The following is a 13151-nucleotide window of genomic DNA, read 5'->3' as shown; positions in this document are numbered from 1 at the left end:
GCCTTTGTATGACCTAATCATGCACAAATTAAGCCATAAATGAACGCAATTTATCGTATAATTAGTTGTTAAGTTGTATGGAATTACCATTTATTTTCTCGGTTGTCACAAATGGGCAGGTCAAAGAAGTTGGGTTTTGAATAAAAACCTGTGATTCTTTTTTGTGTTGGGTCAAACGGGTTGCTCCAAAACACATTAAATACATTGTAAATAATATCAAATACAATTACAAAATTTATGTTGTCGAAATACCTCTAAGCTCACATCTCAAAATACGATTACAAAATAATGTAATATTAAACTTTCGATAATTAGTATTTCTTTTATCTATAATATACTTATTTCCTCACACAACATACATTTTAAATAAATGTCACATTTGTTAGTGTTCATTTTTTTACTCTTTCAATGGTTGCAATGTTGATTAAATATATCATGAAAATGTTTTTAAACGGCTTCAATTTTTATACAAGTTTTGCTGTCATTTTAGCTTTTGATAGCCCCCAAAGTGTGTTATCCACAAATAGTTACTATATTATCAGGAAACCATGAAAGTCGCCAACTACACTTTAATCTTGTGAATCCTTATTATATATTTTTTTAGGTGTATCTAACTCAAATTATAGCATTTTTTTCGTTGTCACGTGATATATTTTTCTTAACATTGTGTCTAATAAAAAAAATCGTCGGTGTAGTTTCTACTAATTTGTGGACACTCTACAAAGATTGTGGGATTTTTTGTATTATGTTTCGGTAGTTATAGACAGTCTTTTTATTTTACATTTGTTGTAACATAAATTAAATGGTCTAATCCCGTAAGGATAACCAAATTTTATATTATATCTTTAATACTTGAGGGCAAACCTATTGGATAAGGGTAAGATGGAAATCATAATTTTAAACATAAAAAACTTTACATTGGAGATTTCATTAACTTGTTGATCCCTTTATTCTATTCTACTCCATTGTGATCGTATGTTCTTAAAAAGGATGAAGAAGTCTTAGAGGGTGTTTGGGGTTCCTTATTTTGAGGGTAAAAGGACTTTTGAAGGGCAAAAGTCCTTTTGAAAGTGTTTGGCTTTTCTTCTTATGTGAGAGGGATTTGGCAAAAGTCAGGAATTCCTGACTTATTTTGGCCAAAAGGACTTTTCAAAAGTTGAAAATAAGCTAAGCCAAACATGCACTTAATTCAGAAGTGACCATACTTGAGAAAAGAAAAACTACACTAACTCTCTAATTAATAGAGAACTCACTCTTGGTTCTTTCACGGTCATAAACTTTACATTTACATGTAAATATAATCTAGTAGTGATCTTAACTTTGTTTTTTAGAAATTGTTTGCGTATAAAATAAATAAAAACACCTTATTATGATTACAATACAAGAAATAAAAAAAGCACTAAAATACAATACAAAATACAACTGAAATGAAACAAAATACAAGAAAACAGAAGAACTGAAAAGTCTTGTGGCTGAGGATCGTGTTTGACATGAGATCCATAAAATAAATTCCGAGTCTTCTAAGAGAACTCGTTTAGTTTCCTAGGGTATAACAACCAGAGCAGTGGTAATGCCGAGACTGGCATGAGGACCTGAAAGATACCTTGAGGCAAAAAGCAAGACGGTCAAAAGGTTGCAGGGAATTGTTTGTATGTGTCGGGATTCTGGTGTATCTTGCAACCAAGTCTCTCCTTAGTTTTATAATGTCAATTCTAGTCAAACTAGTCAGAGAATTAAAACGAAAAATAAATTGAATTCAGCGCGTCAATGCTTCTTTTATTCTGGTTTTAATTTAAAATCGTGTAACATTTGTGCTTGAAATCATTGTGAACAGTTCAGTTATCAATAAAACAAAGTTATTTGATCCCAATGTTTGTTTTTTTATGCTTTACATTTTTCATGTTTTAACTTTTGTTCAATTTCAAACCCTACATCGCTTTCTGGAGAATTATACGCAAACTGGTGCGTAAACGTACTCAGTTTAATGCGAAAAATACTCCGGAACATCAACATATACTCAACATACCTTAAATAACCTTTACATAACTTAGAAATAAGTTTTGAAGGCTTTGGTATGGCAAAAACAAGTTAATTCGCTTACAGGGACTAAACTTGACAAACTGCGAAAGTATGACGATTCGTACTAAAACAGACATCCCGAAACATGTCCATAAGTTAAACATACCATAAATATCCTCTTTATAGCTTAGAAATAGGCTTTGAGGGGTTCGGTATGCTAAAATAAACTTTAGGATCATTCAGGGACTAAAAGTGTCAAAAAGTGCATAAGTTTGCACTTTTGCGCATAACTTACGTTCTGAATACATCCGGGCATCCAAAAATTTATGTAAGCATCTTAATATTATGCCTTAGTGTTTGGCATGAGAAAAATCCATTCGTCGCGCAATTTGGATCGTTTTTCGCGCTTATGCGCATTCCGTCGTAATTAACCGAACATCGCGGTCGTACGACTAAACGAGCCAACATCCGACATATTTTTGAGCATGTTTCATGTCCACAATGTTTAGGCATCATTTTAGGGCCTTGAAAATGGCTTAACGAGCCTTAAACATGTCAGAAATAGCCTTAATACGCAACGGGGACTGAAATGAAAACATTGGAAAGTGTTTGCTGAACAGGGGGACCTTAGCGTGACACCTAGCCCCCTTGGCGTCACGCGAGGCCCCTTCTGATCAGCAAAAGTCATTTTTCAGCTATTAACAGCCCTTAGAAACCTCCAAGGGGCAATGCCACTTGTCAAAACCCTATGGTGGGGGCAAAATAAGCCACCACAACTTTGCGACAAGTGTACGGATTAGATCGTGGCACGATATTCAAGAAACGATCCTAACGGTCTTGCTTTTCCTATAAATACCCCCCCTAATTTTGGCTAAAACCCACAAAATCTGATCTAAAGCTCTAAGTCGAGGCCTTTGCTTCATACCTGAGCTCCTGGATCGAGATTAGCTTTCGGGGACCCTTCGTAAGTGTTGTTTCGTTCTTTTATCGCTTTATAGTCCTAAAGTCAAACTATGTTTGACTTTCTGCTTTGACCAGCCTATGGTCAACATGAAGTTCATTTGAACTTCATAACGTGGGCGTGATCACGATGGTTATAGTCCCTAGTGACTACACCTACTGATCACCACGTTATCTAGGCTCAGTGACGAGTCGTAGTTTCGGCCAAAATGTGCATTCTTGCGTATATTGTAACCAAACTACTCATAGGTATCAAAACCGTTTGTTTTGATACCAAACCTGTTTTCTAAACTTAGTTAAGCATGTTCTAACATGCTTAGCTCGTCACTTTTAGTTTAGTGCTTATATAGGGTCGTAAGGTAAGCGATCTAAACAATCGCTTATACTTTCGAACCCGACCCATTTGGCCGATCTTTAGGATCCGACCAAATACATTAGGTGACCATAGTATATAGGGAATAACCTTTCGAGGTTATACCTTATGGTCGCTTCGTTTAAGTAGTTGTGTGATAGGTAATTTATATGCCTTAGGTAAATTACCAAAATACCCTTTTTACGCCAAAATTCATTTTAAGCATATGTAACATAACTTTTGGTATCTAAACTGATTTGGCAATAATATTAGACATGTTAAGGCATATTTTACTTATCATAGGGCTAGTTAGGCATTCCGAACGCGTTTTACGCGAACGACGCGTTAAAGTAGCATAAGCTACCTAAACGGGTCGTAATGGGTCGTAAGCACTTAGGTTAGGTTTCATTTTAGAATGTAGGCTTTGTTAAACCATATTTCACGAGTCTCTATACTCGTTTGGTTTAGGAACCCTCATTCTATCCAATCTTTCGATTTAGGTCCGGTATATTAATATAGCTACCTACTAGGTGCCGTTTGATATTCCGTGATCTCTAGCATTGTGTGATTATTACACAAGGACTTCTAAGCAATCTCAGGTGAGTACATTGAACCCCATCTTTTACTGTTTTCTAAACTGTTTTGGGGTGAAACACATGTGCCTACTTGTTACTTTCATGCTTTCACATCATATACTTGCTATGTTCATTAGTACATTTATAGTACATGATTTCATTACTTTCTATGCTATGTATGCCCATTGTGTGCGTACTTAGTACATTGTTTTACATTACATTTGATGCTATGTATGCCCATTGTGTGCGTATTTAGTACATTGTTTTACATTACATTTTATGCTATGTATGCCCATTGTGTGCGTATTTAGTACATTGTTTTACATTACATTTTATGCAATGTATGCCCATTGTGTGCGTACTTAGCACATTATTTTACATTACATTTTATGCTATGTATGCCCATTGTGTGCGTATTTAGTACTTAGTACATTTATTCATCACATGCTCACATTTTGGTATGACATTTGGTTTGTTTAAATTATACAATGTACATTCATTAACACCGATCATGCCGCCCGTTAGTAGGTAATGGTACCATAGGACTTGACAACTCCCATGCCTGAAATCTCGGGTTTGTTTGGATTGGAAGGAATGACCGAATTCGATAAACAATAACACAAATAGACCTTTAATTTGTTTAAAGGTCTATCACTACAGTCACAAAGGCTTGAATGTATGCATTTTCACAATACCACATAAATGTTTGTATCAGTATAGCATGCAATTGTTCCACAAAACATAACTTTGACTTAAACTATGTTTAATTCAATACCCTGTCTTTGTGCATTTTTTACCTATGGCCTAGTTGATATATTTCACATGCCATACATGATATTTTGGATACACATTACATGATTTACATTAAACATAAACAATTTGACAATTGATATACACATTTGGTGGTTTACATTAGACATGGACATTTTGATATGGTTTACACAATAACACTTGACAATTGATTTTTACATGAACAATATACATTGGTGGTTGGTTTGGGTAAATGGCTTGAGTAACGTGGCGTATGTAATATGATACAAACATGGTGGATACGCCGCTTGTCACACCCCCAAAATCCACCCGCGGAGTACCATCGCTTGGGAGCGTGACATGACCAGGATCAAGCCACCAATCATATTGAACATGTAAATAAGTAGTAATCGTTATTCAACAATACGAAAGGTGTTTTCAAAACCAACATGATCAAGTGTAGGGGAAGCATAAATGTAAAAAACCCAAACGTAAGTATTTAGTGTGTAATGTCATAAACGTTTAATAAGCATTCACGATCCATTGCCCACAACGACCTGCTCCTCCCTGTGCAAGCTCCATATGTACCTAAGGTCCTGCAAGGCATGCAGCAGATAACAGGAAAAGAATTTGATCACTACTTGTCAAGTTTCAAGTAAACAGTTTAGTGTCAACGCGAGCACACTAGGGCTAATAAGGGCAACATGCTACTACGTTAACTAAGCATACCATAAACGACGCACCATGCAAATGTAACAAACAAAGTAGGTAACATAAACATAGACCATACCATCTAAAGTGTTGAGCCTTGCACATGGAGCGAAGCGTTTTTGTGGATCGTTGAGCACTGTACAGGTTATAGTCTGATTTTAATAAAACCTTTTCCTCTTATTAAAATCAAGTTCACTATAACCGATGGCTCTGATACCAATCTGTCACACCCCCAAAATCCACCTGCAGAGTACCATCGCTTGGGAGCGTGACATGACCAGGATCAAGCCACCAATCATATTGAACATGTAAATAAGTAGTAATCGTTATTCAACAATACGAAAGGTGTTTTCAAAACCAACATGATCAAGTGTAGCGGAAGCATAAATGTAAAAACCCAAACATAAGTATTTAGTGTGTAATGTCATAAACGTTTAATAAGCATTCACGATCCATTGCCCACAACGACCTGCTCCTCCCTGTGCAAGCTCCATATGTACCTAAGGTCCTGCAAGGCATGCAGCAGAGAGTCAACAACTAGTTGAGCGAGTTCACAGTGTACAGTTCAGTAATTGTAATAGTATGAGTAGCATTATGTTCGTTCGTTAAGTCATGTCTCATATTAGTTTCCATCGCGGCCCTCTAGGCATGTATGCGAAGATTAGGGAAAACATTCCCAAATATCCTAGACTATGTATATTTGTATCGCGGCCACCCTAGCATACTTGCGAAGTTTTAGTATCTATAGTTCGCGGCCTTCCCAAGGCATGTGCGCGAATGATTAGTCATAATATTGCGGCCAACCCCTGGTGTGTGTGCGAAGATCAGTTCAATTGGTATACTAGTCTAGCCGTATCTTATCATTACTCTTCCTCACCCGAGGACCATATCATTAGGTTCTTTTAACTAGGTATGTACGAATAAATCATCCAATCCCATTCCCACCCTGGGAACCCCATGCCTTGGCTGTGTGAACTCACCTTTGCTTTGCTCGGTAGACAATTTACTCTTTGTTAGGTTGGTCAACCACATCCTGTTATGGTTACCATTTGTTAGGGCTGTAAATAAGTAATCACGTAATTAATTACACGTATCTAACATGTAGTCATCAAGTAGTGTACAAGTAATACGTATTCTACCAATCATGAACACATTAACAAGTTTCATCATAACAGTTCAACAAATCAGTACCAGTGTGCAGTCTAGTATAAACGTGTGCAACCCACTTGACACATCAGCCCAAATCATATAAGTGTGCGGTTGTGCATTAAACCGTTGTACCATACATTGTTCATGTCGTACATTTACCGATCAACAAACAGTTTTAATTCAGTTAAGTTTACAGCCTTTGTTATCATTCGTTCCAAAAATCATGCCTCATAGTATGTTTTACATTAGTTATAAGAAAACCCCACTTCTTTGTCTAACTATATATATATTTAAATAAACATATGTATTCACGAAATCCACCATCAACATGCCAACGTTATCATTACATTCACTATTATCATGCATTAACCCCAAAACCAACCCTTTAATTATTTTAGTGAACATATACTATCACCACCTCAAAACACACGCATATTCCAAACAAACAATCAATCGGCCATTACGAGCCATCGGGTTCCCTATTATCTCGATATCTAACTGTTTATAAAAAGAATTTAATATCTTCATCATTAACATAACTTCTGCATATATCACCATTTAGAACAAATATCATACATGCATACCAACCAAACAGTTAACAATTGCATATACAAACAGTTTGCTCACAATATTCCTAACATATAGTTACATTATCAGGGAGAGGATCATGAGAAAACTAGATATAAATGAGAAAACTAGAAAACTAACTAAAATCCACTAAAAGGGAGAGGGAGGGAGACTTTTAATGAAGGAGGGGGGACTTTTAATGAAGGAGGGGTAAAATTGGAACAAAAAATATATAAATTTTCAAACATTTCCCATTTCTCCATACGTTATCATTTTAAAACAAAAATGGCACCATAAGATCACAAATTTTCTTATCTTTCATTCAAGTATATTCGAGCATATTTTTTATGACATAAAAAAAGATTTATGGTGTCGTCTTGTTTTCTCCACTATTATTATAGTAGTGCACATGTGCAATGTAACATGTACTACAATTGCATTACATGCTTAAAATTAGCTTTTTGAGTCTAGTTTAGCTTTTAGGGTTAGTTTTTTTGGAGGTTTAGGATTAGGATTAGGTTTTTGGGTGTGGGGGGAGGGGGGTTTAGGTTTTTTTTTGGGGGTGGGGGGGGTGGGGGGTTTAGGTTTTTTTTCGGGTTTATGTTTAGTGTTTAGTTTTAGGTTTTTGGGGGGTGGGGGGTTTAGGTTTTTGGGGGGTGGGGGTGGGGGGTTTAGGTTTTTGGGGGGTGGGGGTGGGGGAGGGGGGTTTAGGTTTTTTTTGGGGGTGGGGGGTTTAGGTTTTTTTCGGGTTTATGTTTAGGGTTTAGTTTTAGGTTTTTGGGGGGTGGGGGGTGGGGGGGGGGTTTAGGTTTTTGGGGGGTGGGGGGTGGGGGGGTTAGGCTTTTGGTGGGAGGGTGAATTTAGGTTTTGGGGGGTGGGGGTGGGGGGGGTTTAGGTTTTTGGGGGGTGTCGGTGGGTGGTGGGTTAAGTGGTTTAGTCTTTCCGTATTAGTGCACATGTGCAGTACAACAAAATTTTTTTTTTTTTTTTTTTTTTTGAAAATTTTTTTCCATACATATAAAGTAGCGATTTTTTATTAAAAAATTGTAAAAAAAAAAAAAAAATTTTTTTGGTATTTTTTTTGGTATTTTTTAGGTTTTTTTAGTTAGTTTTTTGGTTTTCTCATTTAAACTAGTTTTCTCATGATCCATCCCCTACATTATCATCCCTAGTAAATAAAAAAAACTCTAATTCAACATAGAATGCAGCCAATTATATCAAATACAATTCATCATTTGCACAACCAATACTCTTGCATTAATCATCAGACAAAGAATAAAAGCCAAAGTAGCAAAACCCAGATCGGAGCCAAACCTAGGTTGGTCGTTTTTCGGTGTTCGATTCTGACCGGAAAGCCAAGGGGTTCTCCCGTCACCGCAGTCCACCATCTGAGTCCACCAGCTCGACCAACATCATCATCATCATCATCAACGTCAACAAAAGCAACGTCCCGTCTACCTTAACGTTTCGTCGAGAAGCACTACTGTCACATCAAAACCCGTCACCGCCGCCGGTGCTTCTGTCTCTCGGTTTACTCTTCTTTCTCTATCTGATTCTGAGAGTTGCGTGTGTAGGATGGCACAAGGAGGGTATCAAAGGTAGGTTTAAGCAGGAAATGGGTTGGGGTCTTGATTGTCGGAGAATAATCTCGCCGCTACAGCGAGAGGTGGGAGGTGGGGTTTTTGAAGTGGTCAGCTGTTTTACTGAGGCCGGAGCTGGCCGGAGCTGTCGCCAACATTTACTCCGACGGTCGGGGTTGAGGGAGAGGGGTGGGAGGTGTCGGCTGAATGTGGTGAGTAAGGGTTTTTGTTTTACGTTAATGAAAGATTAATATATAAATATATAGTAGGGTTTATGTCAAAGGATTTGTATTGGGCTTGGCCATGTACGAACCCGTAAAATATTATGTGTAACGAACTGCCTCGCTTTATTAATATTTACTATAACGGCATGCGTGTATATATATATATATATATATATATATATATATATATATATATATATATATATATATATATATATATATAAAGTTATAAAGTAACCACGCTCAGTTTAGATAACTAGATAAACGCCACGTTTTACTTGACGCGGTTATTATTATTAAAATAATAATAATAATAATAATAATAATAATAATAATAATAATAATAATAAAAATAAGAATAACAATAAAATATTCTTCTCTTGACGACTAGGGTCCAGAGCGCGGGTTGTCACATTCTCCCCACGTTACAGGAATTTCGTCCTCGAAATTTAAGCTAAGATATACGACTCGTTACACGTAAATACACTTAGTTTCACACAAGTTTGCGAGACGAATCATGCAAAGCACCTAGCACATGAAGTCACGTATCAAACAAGGCCACACAGCATGTAAAGTCATGTTGCATGTAAATTCATGTAATTCTCATAACATGAAAATTTCACGTAGTTTATACTCATTTCACACAGTAGGGAAATTCAGATACGTTATATCTATTTGCTCAAAAATATTGTGTCGTGAGTGTATGTGAACTTTTCGAGACACTTGGTTCATCTGAACTCAAACGAAATGCCTAAGTGAATATATATAAGTTAACGAAGTTAACAGGGTTTGTGCTCACCCTGTGAAGGTCGGGTGTTACATCATCCCCTACTTGAAAGAATTTTCGTCCCGAAAATGGTTCTAAAACGATGGCTTGAAGTGAGTTCCGACGAACTCGATCTATAAGCAACTTACAACGCTTTGGGGGGGGGGGGTAATCTTGTGATCTGTGGAAATCGTGGTAGGGTTGTTAGCGTTTCGTGATATCGGTTGCGGATCGAAGAAACAGGAGGTTGGTGATGTTTATGCGAAGAATTGAGTGAAAGCAAAAATGTAACAAATAACCGAAGAATTTCACCAACTATTCCGTTCTCCAGAGACAGTCCCAGTAATGGTAGATGGCAGCAATGACACGAAAGGAAAGTTTGTTGCATCATGTTCACGTGAGTATATCATTGGTCCAAAACAGAGTTGGATGATTGGGTTTTGAGTTGTACAGCGACAAACGTGTGTAACTGTGACTGCTTCGTTTCTGGTGACGACTAATGGAGATGATGGAGTTCGTCAATATGAACGCATGGGTATATTGTTCTCCTAAATCCGAGTTCGTTTGGGCCGGTTCTGGTCCATGTGAATGTTGTCATGCAAACCGAATGTACGGATGGTCAAATCTGAATTCTAGCTGTAAAGGTGACTTCAGGTCAAGACAGTCGTATGGATAAATAGAACGCATAAAACAATTGTCATAGTGGGGTGAGCAGATAACAGGAAAAGAATTTGATCACTACTTGTCAAGTTTCAAGTAAACAGTTGAGTGTCAACGCGAGCACACTAGGGCTAATAAGGGCAACATGCTACTACGTTAACTAAGCATACCATAAACGACGCACCATGCAAATGTAACAAACAAAGTAGGTAACATAAACATAGACCATACCATCTAAAGTGTTGAGCCTTGCACATGGAGCGAAGCGTTTTTGTGGATCGTTGAGCACTGTACAGGTTATAGTCTGATTTTAATAAAACCTTTTCCCCTTATTAAAATCAAGTTCACTATAACCGATGGCTCTGATACCAATCTGTCACACCCCCAAAATCCACCTGCAGAGTACCATCGCTTGGGAGCGTGACATGACCAGGATCAAGCCACCAATCATATTGAACATGTAAATAAGTAGTAATCGTTATTCAACAATACGAAAGGTGTTTTCAAAACCAACATGATCAAGTGTAGCGGAAGCATAAATGTAAAAACCCAAACATAAGTATTTAGTGTGTAATGTCATAAACGTTTAATAAGCATTCACGATCCATTGCCCACAACGACCTGCTCCTCCCTGTGCAAGCTCCATATGTACCTAAGGTCCTGCAAGGCATGCAGCAGAGAGTCAACAACTAGTTGAGCGAGTTCACAGTGTACAGTTCAGTAATTGTAATAGTATGAGTAGCATTATGTTCGTTCGTTAAGTCATGTCTCATATTAGTTTCCATCGCGGCCCTCTAGGCATGTATGCGAAGATTAGGGAAAACATTCCCAAATATCCTAGACTATGTATATTTGTATCGCGGCCACCCTAGCATACTTGCGAAGTTTTAGTATCTATAGTTCGCGGCCTTCCCAAGGCATGTGCGCGAATGATTAGTCATAATATTGCGGCCAACCCCTGGTGTGTGTGCGAAGATCAGTTCAATTGGTATACTAGTCTAGCCGTATCTTATCATTACTCTTCCTCACCCGAGGACCATATCATTAGGTTCTTTTAACTAGGTATGTACGAATAAATCATCCAATCCCATTCCCACCCTGGGAACCCCATGCCTTGGCTGTGTGAACTCACCTTTGCTTTGCTCGGTAGACAATTTACTCTTTGTTAGGTTGGTCAACCACATCCTGTTATGGTTACCATTTGTTAGGGCTGTAAATAAGTAATCACGTAATTAATTACACGTATCTAACATGTAGTCATCAAGTAGTGTACAAGTAATACGTATTCTACCAATCATGAACACATTAACAAGTTTCATCATAACAGTTCAACAAATCAGTACCAGTGTGCAGTCTAGTATAAACGTGTGCAACCCACTTGACACATCAGCCCAAATCATATAAGTGTGCGGTTGTGCATTAAACCGTTGTACCATACATTGTTCATGTCGTACATTTACCGATCAACAAACAGTTTTAATTCAGTTAAGTTTACAGCCTTTGTTATCATTCGTTCCAAAAATCATGCCTCATAGTATGTTTTACATTAGTTATAAGAAAACCCCACTTCTTTGTCTAACTATATATATATTTAAATAAACATATGTATTCATGAAATCCACCATCAACATGCCAACGTTATCATTACATTCACTATTATCATGCATTAACCCCAAAACCAACCCTTTAATTATTTTAGTGAACATATACTATCACCACCTCAAAACACATGCATATTCCAAACAAACAATCAATCGGCCATTACGAGCCATCGGGTTCCCTACTATCTCGATATCTAACTGTTTATAAAAAAGAAGTTAATATCTTCATCATTAACATAACTTCTGCATATATCACCATTTAGAACAAATATCATACATGCATACCAACCAAACAGTTAACAATTGCATATACAAACAGTTTGCTCACAATATTCCTAACATATAGTTACATTATCATCCCTAGTAAATAAAAAAACTCTAATTCAACATAGAATGCAGCCAATTATATCAAATACAATTCATCATTTGCACAACCAATACTCTTGCATTAATCATCAGACAAAGAATAAAAGCCAAAGTAGCAAAACCCAGATCGGAGCCAAACCTAGGTTGGTCGTTTTTCGGTGTTCGATTCTGACCGGAAAGCCAAGGGGTTCTCCCGTCACCGCAGTCCACCATCTGAGTCCACCAGCTCGACCAACATGATCATCATCATCATCATCATCAACGTCAACAGCAGCAACGTCCCGTCTACCTTAACGTTTCGTCGAGAAGCACTACTGTCACATCAAAACCCGTCACCGCCGCCGGTGCTTCTGTCTCTCGGTTTACTCTTCTTTCTCTATCTGATTCTGAGAGTTGCGTGTGTAGGATGGCACAAGGAGGGTATCAAAGGTAGGTTTAAGCAGGAACGGGGTTGGGGTCTTGATTGTCGGAGAATAATCTCGCCGCTACAGCGAGAGGTGGGAGGTGGGGTTTTTGAAGTGGTCGGCTGTTTTACTGAGGCCGGAGCTGGCCGGAGCTGTCGCCAACATTTACTCCGACGGTCGGGGTTGAGGGAGAGGGGTGGGAGGTGTCGGCTGAATGTGGTGAGTAAGGGTTTTTGTTTTACGTTAATGAAAGATTAATATATAAGTATATAGTAGGGTTTATGTCAAAGGATTTGTATTGGGCTTGGCCATGTACGAACCCGTAAAATATTATGTGTAACGAACTGCCTCGCTTTATTAATATTTACTATAACGGCATGCGTGTATATATATAAAGTAACCACGCTCAGTTTAGATAACTAGATAAACGCCACGTTTTACTTGACGCGGTTATTATTATTAAAATA

The sequence above is a fragment of the Helianthus annuus genome, chromosome 10, assembly GCF_002127325.2.
Source record: "Helianthus annuus cultivar XRQ/B chromosome 10, HanXRQr2.0-SUNRISE, whole genome shotgun sequence".
Classification (NCBI taxonomy): Eukaryota; Viridiplantae; Streptophyta; class Magnoliopsida; order Asterales; family Asteraceae; genus Helianthus; species Helianthus annuus.
Note: the sequence above shows the minus strand (reverse complement) of the source record.